At 48.5% G+C, this 13,280-nt stretch overlaps 1 long non-coding RNA gene across 2 annotated transcripts in view; it reads left to right on the plus strand.

The window, feature by feature from the left end:
* The window catches only part of LOC125402755 (uncharacterized), a 64,991-nt gene that overhangs the window by 50,568 nt on the left and 1,143 nt on the right, over positions 1 to 13,280 (plus strand). For both annotated transcript variants that reach the window (XR_007232729.3, XR_007232731.3), the window contains exon 4: positions 13,078 to 13,224. This is a non-coding gene — a long non-coding RNA (uncharacterized LOC125402755). The remainder of the gene's footprint in view (positions 1 to 13,077; positions 13,225 to 13,280) is intronic.

Here is a 13,280-nt window from a genome sequence, read left to right on the forward strand (position 1 = left end):
AGACACAGCAGTAGGCTCCAAACACCCCACAGGAGTTCACCACAGTGCCTAGAACTCAGGGTCTGAGCCATGTGTTCTTGGAGAAAAATGGGGGCTGCCTTTTCTTCCTTGAAGGCCTGCCATCTGCTTTGGTTTTTTTTTGTTTGTGTATGTGTGTGTTTTTTGTTGTTTGTTTGTTTTGAGACAGGGTTTCTCAGTGTTGCTTTGGAGCCAGTCCTGGAACTAACTCTTGTAGACAAGCTGGCCTCAAACTCATGGAGATCCACCTGCCTCTGCCTCCCAAGTGCTGGGATTAAAGGCATGCGCCACCACCACCCGGCTTTTTTTTTTTTTTTTTGTCTTTTCCTTGTTTTTGTTTTTTGCCATCTGCACAGTATTGTGGGAGACACCAATTGACATGTTAGAGGCTGGGGGACAGAACTTCTCTGGCCTCTGCCTTATACCATGTTTCACAGATACAGACCCATCCGGGAAGCTGTTCTGAAAGCAGAGTACTCCATATCTGATCACCCAAGTGCAGATGTTAGGTTCTCCTGACTGGCCCAAGTGATCTGCAGCAGCCGGTGATTGGAGTGCTTCCTGAACCTAGGAAAGCAGGAACCTTCCTCGGGCGCCACTGTAGGAAGCTTATAGATGCTTCTCCTCCTTGCCAGGAATCAGCATATTCTGTCTTCACCATATTCGCCACCTGCGCTTCATAAAAGAGCACCCCTCCACTGAGCCCTCCTCTTTCACTTCAGGGCTCCACACAGCCAGGCAATCAGGCCTTCCACCCTCTCAGACCACGCCCACGAAGGCTCCTACCCCACTGGCTCCTGACCTGCAGTCCTTGCTGCTCTGTCTCCACTGTCTTGAAGGTGCTTTCTGCATTCCACCTTCCCCATCAGATAGACAGTGTTAGTCAATACAAGGGGTAAAGGGTTTTGTTCTGATAGATTTGGGCTCGTGAGAAAGTAAGATGAGGGGCATACAAATCAAGCCCATAATAAGATGCTACCTCACAATCTTCAGAATGGCTGTTGTCAACAAACAAAGCAAAGCAAAAAGTGCTGGTGAAAAATAGGAAGTCTTGTGCATGACTAATGAGAATGTCAAATGGCGTGGCCGCTATGGGAGACACAGTGGCGGCTCTTAAGGAGGGAAACAAGAGGGTGACCCTGGGTGATGAAGAGGGCTGGGAAGTGGCAAAAAGACACGCGGACCATGGGAGAGGTAAAGAGACAGAGTCGGGTGGGAGTATACGGGAGGGAGAATCACCAAGACTCTTTGTTGGTGTCTTTGTTCGACAACTGTGAAGAGGCACCGTGACCAAGACAACTTATAAAAGAAAGCATTTAATTGGTGGCTCCCTTACAGTGTCAAAGGGCCATCATGGCCAGGAGCAAGGCCAAAAGCCTGCAGGCATGGTACTGGAGCAGCGGCTGACAGCTTATGTCGTATCCACAAGTTGGAGGAAGGGAGAGAGAGACAGACAGACGGACTGACAGAGACTGGGCTCTTCTGAAACCTGATGGAAGGCTTTCCTCCATCTCGCCACTGGGTCCTGCTAATTCCTGGAACCACTTAGGAAATAACTACTCTGAGGCTTATTATCAGTTACAATTGTCTGGCCAATGTCTTACCCTTTTTTCTAGCTAACTCTATTAAATTAACCCGTTCCTTTTACTCTGTGTATTGCCACAAGGCTGTAGCTTACCAGTGTGTCATGCGACTCCTCCGGAGACTTCATGGCATCTCCTCAACTCTGCCTGCTTTCTCTCCATATCTGTTTGGACTTCTCTCCTCGCTATATTTTGCCTGTCCATTGGCCGAAAAAAGGTTTATTCATCAACCAATAATAGCAACACATATATAGAAGGACATCTCACATCACCTAAGCCCAATCCCAGTGACAAGGCCACTATCCTATGTTATAGAATATTATTTTTAAGATGTGTCACATTTATTTATACTGTGGAACATCTGGTTAATGATGCAAAGATGTTTTGCATTCTTTTATATTGCATTTGTTTAACTCTGTGAAGCTGTGTTACTTTGCCTGTATTAGACCTGATTGGTCTAATAAAGAGCAGAGTGAGTAATAGCTAGGCAGGAGAAAGAATGGGCATGGCCAGCAGACAGAATAAATAGGAGAAGAACTCTGGGAAGAGATAGAGGAGCAAAAGGAGGTGAAGGAGAGGAGGACTTAAGCAGCCACCAGTGTCTACACAGCAAGACACAGAGTAAGAAGTAAAGGAAGGTACACAGGAATAGAGAAAGGTAAAAGCCCAGAGGCAAAAGATAAATGGGATTTTTGGGGGGGGGATGATTTTTCGAGACAGTTTTCTCTATGTAGCTTTGGAGTCTGTCCTCGCACTTGCTCTGTAGACCACGCTAGCCTTGAGTTCATAGAGATCCTCCTGCCCCTGCCTCCCAAGTGCTGGGATTAAAGGTGTCTGCCATCACTGCCCAGTTTGAAAGAAATTGAAATTTATGCCCTGGCAATGCTGAAGTGTGCATGGGCAGCCCGTCTATGGCGATTCTCTTGAACTTGTTCATATTGGGTTTCATGGTCTAAGTTGATGAGGATGACTGACCCGGTTTCTTCCTCAAGAGAACACCAGATCTCATTACAGATGGTTGTGAGCCACCATGTGTTTGATGGGAGTTGAATTCAGGACCTTTGGAAGAGCAGGCAGTGCTCTAAGTGCTGAATCATCTCTCCAACCCAGTTTAGATAGGATAAATTAAGAATAGCTTGTCAGAAACAAATCAAGCTAAGGCTAGGCATTCTTTAGAATTAAGTCTCTGTGTAATTTATTTGGGAACTGGGTGGCAGACCCCCAAATAGTAAAGAGCAAAGATGAAGGAGGAGGAGGAAGAGGAAGAGGAGGAGGAGGAGGAGGAGGAGGAAGAAGAAGAAGAAGAAGAAGAAGAAGAAGAAGAAGAAGAAGAAGAAGAAGAAGAAGAAGAAGAAGAAGAAGAAGAAGAAGACAGAAACAACTACAACTACACTCCTAGTCCTTCTTAAACAGACCACCAACTTAGAACCAAACATTTAAATATATGAGTCTATGGGCTCATATTCAAAACTGCCACCGTGCCTAGTACCTTATATATTCATTAAAAGAAAAAAGCTGCTTCTATCAATGGAACTAAAAGAAGTGAAAGCAGGGGCTGAGGAGATTTATTACTGTACTGGTCAGCTCGCCATCGCTAACGAAACACCTGAAGAAGAAAACCATTTGGCTCAGCATTGTAGAGCCTCCAACCATGGTCATCCAGCACCATTGACTTTGGACCTGTGATGAAGTCCTTGGGGAAACAGACAGACAGAGAAAGAAGAGTGTCCTGAGTCCCAGCATCTCCTTCATGGGCACATCCACAGGGACCTTTCTTCCACAAGTCCCCACCTTAATGTCTCACCTCCTCTCCATGGTGCCTTAAGTCAGTGCTCAAGCTTCCACACCTGGGCCTTTGGAGAACCAACAAGATCCAAATACACCTACTCACCAGTGCCTGGAGCAGCACCGATTACCCCGGCCAAAGGGTGGAGACAACATGTGCCCTTGACAGAGGAGTGGACCGATCCAATAATTCTGATGCCTGCTGCAACAAGAAAGAGGAAGAACCTTTCTGACGAGGTGCACAGTTTCCCTCTGAAGGTTTAGTACTTCAGTTGAGTGGAACTGACAGCTAACGAAACAAAAGGCATACAGAGTCAACAGCCTGTGTAAATACCAGGGATCGGCTGAAGAGTGGGTCACCCAGTAGCCCCATGACAGTCAGGGAGTTATATACCCAACCCCACTGCTTTTGTATCTGTTTGGAGTTTTGGTTTTTTTGGTGCTAGAGCATCAAAAAAGACTCTACCCCTGGGCCCCAGGAATTTACTCTCTTACAGGGGCAATGGAAAGTGATTATAAGCTTTAATTTTTTTCCAGTTAATGAAACATTAGTCCAGAGAAGGATGTTGTGTCCTTTGCTTGATCGGGTCTATAGGTGGTAAGAAGGAAAGTCCTTCCCCTCCCTGAAGTTGCTGCCCCACCCCTAACCTCAGTGCTAAAGGACACATTTTGTATCATGCCACTAATATGAGCTATTTAGGAGAGTCACCTTCATAGAGACAGAAAGTAGACTAGGTTGCCAGGGCTAGAAGGAGGGAAAATCGATAGCTCATGATTAATGGATATAGGGATTCCAGCTGGAATGGTGAAAATGTTCTAAAGATGGTTATATGGCATACCTCAGAAACCATACTCTTGAAATGGTTACAGTGACCAAATAGATACCAACACTTGGGAGATGGAGGCAGAATAATTCCAAGCAACCTAGGGAGTTCTAGACCAGCTTGAGCTAGTTAGACCTGCCTCAAACAAAACAAAACATGGTTACCACTACTGTGATGGTTGTCTTGGTTGCCAACTTGGTGGGATTTAGAGTAATGGGAAAAACAGCCCTCTTGGCTTGTCTGTGAGGCACTTTCTAGGTTATATTAATTAAGGCAGGAAGACCCACCCTAAATGTGAGTGGCAGAATTTCATGGGTCCGGGTCCTAGATAGAATAATAGAAAGAGAGCTGAGCACTGGGATGCATCTCTCTCTGCTTCCTGACTGAGGATGCAAAGTGACCAGCTAGCTGCCTGAAGCCCCGATTGCCTTCCCATCGTGATGGACTGTACCAACAATGACTGTACCCTCCAACTATGACTGTACCCTCCAACAATGACTGTATCCTCCAACAACGACTGTACTCTCAAACAAGGAGCCAAAATTAGCCTTTCTCCCTCAAATTGCTCTTGCCTGATATTTTGTCATGGCAAATAAGAAATATAATGATACCTGTTATTATATTTTACCACCAAAAGGAATGTGTATACATTACAGAGATTTTAGAAACAATTAGTAAACACGGGGTGGGGGGCTTAAAATCTTTAAAATTATTCTCAAGCACTAAACAGAGCCACTGTTAAAATTTCAGTATCTTTCTATTTGCTCTCAAAGTGTGTGTGTGTGTGTGTGTGTGTGTGTGTGTGTGTGTGTGTGTGTGTGCGCGCGCGCGCGCGCGCGCACGGGCGCGCGCTCAAGGGCCATGCTGAACCTAAAGGAAGACTTCCTCACCCTGCTCCTGCTCCCCTAACTGTCGCACAGTGCTGCCTCCTCCCTTGGAGCCCCCCAGAACTGGACCTATTCCAGATGTCAGCAATCTCTTGAGAATATTTCTTCCAGCTGATTTTCCTCTACTCATATCCTGGGTCATGTTTCTCTGGAAATGCCCATTTCTTTGATGTGTCTAAAACTGTCCTGTCTGATGTGTCTAAAACTGTCCTCCACACATGGGCAGGGATGGGCAGAGGAGTGCCTCTCAGGCCCTGATAGATGCTAAATGACAGCTCTCTGGAGCCCTACGTCAGTCGGTCAGGCCGAGGCGTCCTCAGGTCCCTCCAGCCCCTGTCTTGGAGCACTTGCTTCTAGGACATGATGTTGAGCCTCACACTATCCCTGCCTAGGTCCTGCTTCTCCAGCCTGTCAGGAAACAGGATCTCTCTTCTCAGGGGGCAGGCTAGCCTCTGCCTCCGAAATGAGTTGCTAGTCTCTGACCTTTACACAGCTTTCTCTGTGCCTCCTCTCCTTAGGCCCTCTTTTGCACTTCGTGAGTTGGTTGGGATGCTCCTCCACCATGGGGCTCTGTAGAGGCTGGAGACGATTTATGCCTCCACTGCCACAGATATGACCCAAAAGGATAGCAGTTGCCACATACCATAGGGGTAGTACCCCAGACTCACATTTGAACCTAACAATAGCTCCCTTCCTCTGCTTGGCCACCTGGTCTGGGATCCAAGACATTCCTAATTTCATCAGCAGGGAGAGGATAAAACAAGACATCATGGCCAGTGAGAGAGACGAAATATATGTCCACCCAGTAGAGACAGAGCCTTCGTTTGTCTTCTCAGGCAGCCACAGACACGTGGCCCTTCTCTTTTGACTGAGAGGCCTCCAAAGAAGGCTTTATTTAACCTTGCAGCCGGGAGCTTTATGGCCCAGCCCTGAGAGGATTATCTTTTTATTGCAACTTTGATTAATGATTGATCAAAGGCTGATACTAGAAGCCCTGAAGAACAAATTTGCCCTAGAGATTAGGGACACTTACATCTGCCAGGCTGGCTGGGGACCTGTCCACCTGCTCTCTCCAAGATCAAACCAGGGCAAGGGTGCACGGGAGACCCACCCCACGTGTTCTCAAACACAGGGTGGGGAAAGAAGCAAAGCGTCCTCAAGCCGGCAAGAGCTAGGCTGAGAATTTCAAGTACATGACAGTGGACGTGAGAAAGGCTTCACAACCTTCAACAGGATCTTTTGGACTTGGTTTTGTTCCTAATTGCTCCCCATTATATTTTAGCAGCTGAAAAGGAAACTGAGGCAGGGAGGCAGAAGCTTCTTGGAGACCCTAGAAACTGCTGAGTTTTCTCTCAGCATTTTCTAAAGGGCTGCCTTTACTGCCAGGGCTGCTGGACTCCCCCATGAGGAAGGAGGTGCTTCCCCACACAGTTTAACTGAGGGTCAAAAGTCAGGCCAGGGTCAAAAGAAGGATGGAGTGCTGAACAGAGAGACCCCCTTTCATGAACCTTTGTGCTAGAAAGTGCCGTGGAGCTGATTCAAGCCATGCTGGGGAGCTGCAGCCATCTTGATACCCTCAGGCTGCCTTCAAGTAGCCCATAGGCCAAGAGAGAATCCCTGAAGGACCCAACTCAGAGCAGGAGGCTGCAGCTTCCCAGAATCCCCACACGGATTCTGCTCCTGCTGGCCCTCAAGGAGCTTCCCGCCCCCCAGCAGGGTGCTGGCTGGACAGTTTCCTGCTCCACAGCTTCTCTGAAGCCCTGGGGACCGAGGCAAGTAGGAAACTGGCAGAGCTGCTTCCAAACTGAAACTGGAAAATGAAACTGGAAATCACAGCCTCCCGGAGGCGCCAGGGTTTCTTTTCCACACGGAGAGGCCCGGAGGGAGAAAGAGGCTTTTTCACTGAGGGCCCGAGGTGTCAGTACATGTCATGTCTTCATGCGCAGAGTCTCCAACTGTGCTCGAAGGGGACTCCCCTATGAGGAAGGAGGTGCTTGCTCACACAACCTCACTGAGGGTCAAAGATCAGAAATCCTGGACTCTTCTCCTCTAACCCCACCCCTAGAGATACACATGGGCTCCAGGGTACACACACTGAACGGTTCCAGCAGGTCAGCCTTGGTGCAGGCAGCAGATTTCCTGAAGAAACTAGAATACAGGAGAGAATTCAGTGAAGGAGAGCTACAAACCGACCCTACTGCTGACTCCACCCTGTTCCTCGTCTCACCTCCAATGTCTCCTCCTCGGGGAACAGCAGCCAAATTTCCCTAACCCTGTACCCCTTAGGTCAAATCCCCTGAAGTTGTACCCTCTTCTGAGCCTGCATTTGTCAGCTCTCTGCGTGGTAACATACCTAACGTCTGCCTCTTCCATTGACCTCCATGTCTTTGAGACGCAGCCTTGGTCTGTGTGGCTTACATTGTGTCCCCAAGGTGTAGAATAATAGTACCTCGCTTACAGCAAGTACACACTCAGGAACGTGCCTGGTCAGTGTATAGACCTGATGATGCTTCTTCAAGACTACGGCCTCAGGGGCTCCAGTATCCACGCCCCTTCCCAGGCCCTGGGGAGTACCACCTTCCTGTGAAGCTGGTGGTGGCAGATACCCTCGATCTGCTGTCCCCAGTTCCCAGCCCCACTCATGGACTACTTGGACGGTCTCCAGTATATACAGATGTACAGGATTCTAGGCTTAGGAACAGGAGACTACCTTTGGCGCACCCAACATAGCCCTGTATATACAGCTGGGCTTCACATAACCCATCCCATATACACAGGGACACCTGGCTCCAGAAGGACCAGGAAAGAAAAGCCACTTTCATTCTGCGGATTAGGAGCTGAAGCTTGGGAACATGATTGACTTTTTTTTTTTAAAAAAAATTTGTTTGTTTGTTTTTGCTTTTTGAGACAAGGTTTCTCTGTAACGGCCCTGGCTGTCCTGGAACTCACTCTGTAGACCAGGGTGGCCTTGAACTCACAGAGACCCGCCTGCCTCTGCCTTCTGAGTACTGAGATTAAAGGTGTGCAGTCACCACTGCCTGGCTAAAACCTAATTTTTTATTGCATTGTGTGTGTGCGCACGCGTGCATGCGTGTATGCATGTGTCCACGTGTGTGTGTGGGCGCACACGTGCATGCATGCGTATGTGCGTATTGTTGCCTTAGCCAGAGCTGTGAGAAGTCATTGAGATGAATGCAAGCAAGCACAGCTCCCAAATGCACAATGCAGTGCAAAGGTGAGGGACCCGCGAATGTCAGCCCACCTTCTCTCTCACATTTGTCCGGGGTGGGACAATAGCTTCATTTAATGTTAAGCTACACGTTGTACCAGAGGAAGGTGACAAACCGAAACTGCCAACCGTTTGAACTGTGGGCTGCCTGGGCTGCACTGAACCTATGTGGCCAGTGCAGATGGTGAGGGCCCACAGGGCAGGCCCACTTCCTCCCTCCCTGCCAGCCTGCATCCTCCTCATCCTCCTCAGGCCAGCAGGCTTCCCAAGGCTGCAGGAAGTGGGGCAAGGAGCAGGCCCTTTGGGTGTGCTTGTGGTGGAGGGTGGGGGGAGGGCACTGGAGCAGCTGCCATGGTGATGATGGAAGCTGGGTCCTTGCTGGGTCTGGACTTGGGAGCTGCCCTGTAGTGGTATCTGCCTTCTTGTCATGAAGCCTGCTCAGGATGGATCTGCAGCAGGCAACAGGCTTTTCAGTCATGAGATTCACCAGTCTTGATGGCATCCAGGGAGAGAAGGGAAGGAAAGGGGGAGAGCCAACCTTTTCTCAGAGGAAATGCAGCTGTGGCTTTGAGATGTTCGTATTTCACAGCTGTGGTTGGCGTTTCTCAGGGTTCTCAGAGGTGAACGCAGGGTCAGCCCCATGTCACCAAATAAGGTTCACAGTGACCCTAGCAACAGTCTTCACTGCCCATTGGCTGCCACGGCTGCCACTGCTGCCAGCCACCAGTGCGGCCTCCTGGAGGCAACTCGGGGCAACTTGGGGGTGGGCTATGTTTCTACAGACACAGAGGTTCCTCTGTCTGAAATCATTGCCCTTCAAAGCACCTTGGAGAGGGACAGTGTTCTGAGCAAAAGTGGACAAGCGGGGGTGGGGCAGGACTGCCTGACTGTGGGAGTTTCAGAGTCCAGCTGAGTCCTCACACAGCGCCTGACCAACACCATCTGTGGAGTGGCCGGGCCCCAGCGTGCCAGGTCAAGCCCTCTCCTCTCTGTTCACCATGATCTCCACAAAAGTTTACATTTCCATCTGTTCATTCTTCCTTTGTGCCAGGCGCCTGGCTAGGCTCCTTCTACGTGTTATAGCCTTTAATTCTCTCAGTAACCTTGTCAGCCGTCTTTTATACAGAAACTGAGGCTGAAGAAAGTCAGGACTAAGCTAGAGTTGCATCACTAATAAGTCACACGTTAATCTCAATGTAGACAGGTCCAGATCCCACAGCCGCTGCACTGTATTGATGGCACTCAAGGTCTCTGGCTCAGAGACTCAGTGTTGTGACACCAGGGGACTGAGGTGAGGATTGCACATGTGACATATGCCTGGGGAAACTGGTGCCAAGCAGTTGTCTGCCTACATACCTCGGCAGGGTGACACTTCCCCATAGGCTCCCCACGAGTCACACACGGTCCTCCACAGAGCAGGCTGCTCAAACACTGGGTTTGAGGGCCAGACTTCACTGTGCCTCTGGTATTTAGTTTCCACTTCCTCTTCTGAATTTCTTCCCACCCCTACCCACTGCACCACCAGTGTGAGGAGCAGAGAAAAGGCTGCCTTAGAAGGTGCTAGCCTGCAGGGGCTAGAGGGGGCAGGACCGGCCAGGCCCAAGGGTTCAGATGGTAGAAAGTCTTATTATAAGAGGAGGGATATGCTTCTCCTCCACCCAGTCAACACTACAGAATTACAGCACCACCTCCCTGAGGAATATTTTCTAGACTAAAAGTAAAGATGAGGGGACTGAGTGGGTGGCTCAGTGGTTAGGAGCACTTGCTTCACTTGCAGAGGAGTTGAGTTGTTCTGAGCACCCACAGTGGGTAACTGCCTGCAACTCCAGCTCCAAGGCATCTGGCACTCTCTTCTGGACTCTCTGGAGACATGCACGCACAAGTATGTATACACACATGCACATAACACACATGCACACAAATAAAAACTTTTTAAAATGTTTTGTTTGTTTGTTTTGAGAAACTGGGGCCTGGTGAAATGGCTCACTGGATAAAGGCACCTGCCAACAAGCCAGGTGATACCTTCTATACCTGTACCTACTACATGGTAAGAGAAAAACCGAGTCCCACATCTGTCCTCTGAATTTCACATACATGTGGTGCATGGTCCCCCTACCCCCTGCCAAAATATAAAGAAATGCAAAGAAAAAATTTAAGATGAAAATATAAATACTTTATTATCCCAATCCCACTCAGAATTTTTTTTTTTTTTTTGCTGTGGTCGATCTGATCATTGTACCAGCAAATCCACTGGTGAGTGACAAAACCTTTCCCGGGAGAAGCAACACACACACACACACACACACACACACACACGTCTCCCTGGACAGGGAGCCCACGACAGACCAAAATATAGATAACACCAACCTCCAACTTGGTGAACCATGAGTTTCTGGGGTTGTGTACAGGAGCAGAAATGACTCAGAGATAGCTGCATCACCAAAGCCCACCCCAGCATGGGTGACAGTTCATGAAGCTGGAAACATGGAGCACCCTGCACAGCCTGCAGGCAATTCTAAGGTTGGAGAGTGTCCTCTCTAGGTGCCCCAGTCTAAACCTCTTTCAGGCGGCTTGATGTCAGTATCAGTTGTTGGCTGTTGGTCAGCTTTCTTCCCTCTGAGAGAGATTCTTAGTGTTTATTATTTACTCTGTCAGGGAGGGGCCTAGTGAATCTGGTCAGTTTTAGGGACTTCCTGAAGCTATTTTGAATTGTTTACCTACTTGCTCAAGGAGTTCCCTGCAGGATGGAATGTTTCAATCTCAGGGAAACTGTTACACAATATCTACCCAGTAGAGAAAGAATGTCACCAAGTACGGTGACACATGTCTGTGATCTCACAGATGAAAACAAGGAAGATCAAGAGTTAAAAGCCAGACTTGAGTGCATGCTGAGTTTGAATCAGCTTAGGATTCATGAAACCCTGTCTCAAAAGACAACAATTAAACAAACAATGATCCAAATGTCTGTAGACAGCAAAGAACCCGAATGTACCGTGCATCATTCTTTTTTTTTTTTTTTCCAAGACAGTATTTCTCTGTAGCTTTTGGAGCTGGTCCTGGAACTAGCTCTTGTAGACCTCGAACTCACAGAGATTCGCCAGCCTCTGCCTCGTGAGTGCTGGGATTTAAGGCATGCACCACCACCGCCTGGCTCCATGCATCTTTCTCACAGTGGCAACAGGAATCACAGAGACATGGAGTAGCATAGCGTCAGGTAATCCTGTAAAGATCATTGACTCTTAACAAGGGGATGATCAACAAAATATAGACAATATGTTTCTCTGCAAAAGTTTATCCCCAGCAACACTGGGCTGTGGGGGAGCAAACACCCAAAGGATGGAAATGAACTTTGTTGTTACAGAGGAGAGCCAGGGCTATGATGAATGGGAGACATGGAGGATTTTGGAGGTCAATCATTGGATTACCATCTCTTGCTCTGAGTGGTATTTATGTAGGGATTTGCCTTCTGGTTATCTGTTAAACAGAACATATGGTTTACATGGTTTTATGCATATAATTTTTCACTATAGGAAATAGAAAGCAGAGCTGATAATAGGGTCCCATGAGTAAAGGGACCTGCCACTATGCCCGATGGTCTGGGTTCAGTTCCCAGTGACACACAGGCTAGACAGAGAGAACCCACTCCCACAATTGTCCTGACATTTGCATGTCCTCCATGCAGAGGTGGGACCCCCTACCCATGCACATGCACAATAGGTAGACAGACAGACAGATAGATACATGGATACATAGATATATAGATAGGTAGGTAGATAGATAGATGAATAAATAAATAGCACGTGAGATGAGGATGTAGCTCAGTTTATAGAGTGCTTACCTATCATGCATAAAGTCCTGGGTTCAAACTCCAGCCCTACATAAACCAGGTATGGTGTCTCATGCCTATAATCCTAGCACTTGGGAATTAGAGGCAGAAAGATTGGTAGTTCAAGGACATTCTTGGCTACAGAGCAAATTGGAGTTCAGCCTGGGCTACATGGGACCCTGCAGAGGGAAGAAGGGGAGGAAAGGGGGTGGGGCGTGGAAGGAAGGAGAGGAAGGAGCCTAGGAGCAGTGCATATGAATCTCTCGTTGCCCTTCACCATGCGGTGATTGGCAGCGCAGCCACAGGCTTACCCCATAGTGCACCTCTCAGGAGGTATAGTTAGTGCTGCCATTGCTGTACCACAGCTGTGACTGGCAGCGGGAGAGGAAGACAACTGTGGAGAGTGATGGGCTCTTGTCGGCCTGAGCGTGGCAAACGTGGCTCTGGCAGGCCTTGCCCTTCTCCCCAGTTCCCTCTGCCTTGCTAAACTGTTAGATTATATTCCTAAAGCTACCCATCAAGGTCTGTTCCCTTATTTGGCCACTTCTTCCCCCTGAGGCTGACTACCAAGGTCTAGCTATCAAAAGTATAGAAGCCCAGAAATTAAAAGCCCCCTTCCCTTTTGGTTGCCCCAAATAACATGCCCAATCAATCCAAACCAAATCATCCTAAAGTGGGGGTCTCCTTTGTTCCCTTTACAAACTGCCATTTGCCTATGGGCCACACCGGTCTCCTCTCTAGCCAGAGGAAGTCTTTTGTGCCTCCAGGGCAAATACCAGCCCCCTCTCCCTTGTTCCGTTTCCCTTCTCTTTGGTCCTCTATCTTCTATCTTTGTCCCTAATTCCCTGCCCTTTCTCCATCACCCCCTGGTAACAAATCTCCCTTGTGCTAAGAACTTGGTCTTGGTGTGTTCTGTGCCTTTCAGGCCTCTTCAGTGCCTTCAGAAACTGAGGAAGGAAGCCAGCCGGGAGCCATCCCTGGGGTGGGAATGGGGGCTGGAAGAAACCAGAACCCTGTGAATTGCTTCTGCCCTCCTGTGACCAAAATAGCCTAAGGGAATGATTCAAGGCAGGTAAGATTCATTTTGGCTCACGTTTCAGAGTCCTTTGTGGTGGGGGAGGTGATTGT

The sequence above is a fragment of the Myodes glareolus genome, chromosome 9 (assembly GCF_982192425.1).
Source record: "Myodes glareolus chromosome 9, mMyoGla1.1, whole genome shotgun sequence".
In the NCBI taxonomy this organism is placed as follows: Eukaryota; Metazoa; Chordata; class Mammalia; order Rodentia; family Cricetidae; genus Myodes; species Myodes glareolus.